Below are 1,115 nucleotides of genomic sequence, written 5' to 3' on the forward strand. Positions count from 1 at the left end.
GTAAAGGGTAGTAGTGGTCTTTTAATTCAGCGTTTAGGCCCGTATAAAAGTCTGCACAGACTCGAATTTGTTCCGACTCTTTTTTTTTACGTACACCGAAGGGGCTGCCCATACACTAGTTTCGATTTTCAATAAGATGACTGTTTTTTTTAGTCTGTCTAGCTCGCTATTTATTTTGTCTAAACCGGCGAACGTTACGTTCCGTTTTTTCTTAAACACCGGTGTAGCATCCTTTTTTTTTAGCTCGAACGAAGCCTTAAATTTATTGCATCTTCCCAGTCCAGTAGTAAATATTTCTGGGAATTTCTTTTTTGGATCGTTTTTAATATTTTCTTATGTTGGGGTGCAATCCAGCTTTTTCCAAGTGTTGACGTTTATTAAGGACAAATCCGATCCAGAGTCAAGCTGGAATTTAACTTCTTTGTCGAAACTATTTACTGATACATATTTTCGTAAATTATTTTTCCCGTTGTCGTTTAGTCTCATTTGGTGTACTCTATTTTTGTTGCATGTCGTACTGGAGGCAACATAGGCGTCTTGCCTAATTGGTGGTCGTTGCAAAACTCTCCCGGTGTTGGTGATTGATACCTTTATATATCTCAGTCACCCACCTATGTTAATTAGTGAGCGTCTCCACAACATATATATAAATATATATATATATATATATATATATATATATATATATATATATATATATATATATATATATATATATACTCTGCACTGATAATTCCCGAAAGGATTAAACACTAGTGTCTATAGTAATTAATATACAGCGTAATCGCGTTGACACACCGGTTCTCGTCAGCTCACCAAAGTTAAGCAATGTTGAGCCTGGTTAGTACCAGATGGGTAACCATTTGGGAATTCTAGGCGCTGTATGTGCTCTCCGCTGATCTCGGCATTTGTTTCCAGTCGTCCTGTACATACATTCAATTGCCATTGGTATTTAACAATGTCGACTTAGGAGAGGTGTGGTTGGAGATTGCGCACCCCCTGTCACAAAAATTTCACGCTAAGGAACCCCTTCGTGGGTATCCATAGTCTGTCAAAGTCTGAAGGAGCCCCGGTGTGTATAGATATTAAATAATTATTATAATAAATAATTATAT

General features: G+C 37.0%; 1 pseudogene; it reads left to right on the forward strand.

Annotated features, from left to right (window-relative positions):
• Positions 1 to 771: 771 nt before the first annotated feature.
• Positions 772 to 888, forward strand: LOC145294492 (5S ribosomal RNA; annotated as a pseudogene).
• Positions 889 to 1,115: the final 227 nt, after the last annotated feature.

The sequence above is a fragment of the Euprymna scolopes genome, chromosome 15 (assembly GCF_053919585.1).
Source record: "Euprymna scolopes isolate OS-2025 chromosome 15, ASM5391958v1, whole genome shotgun sequence".
Lineage (NCBI taxonomy): Eukaryota > Metazoa > Mollusca > Cephalopoda > Sepiida > Sepiolidae > Euprymna > Euprymna scolopes.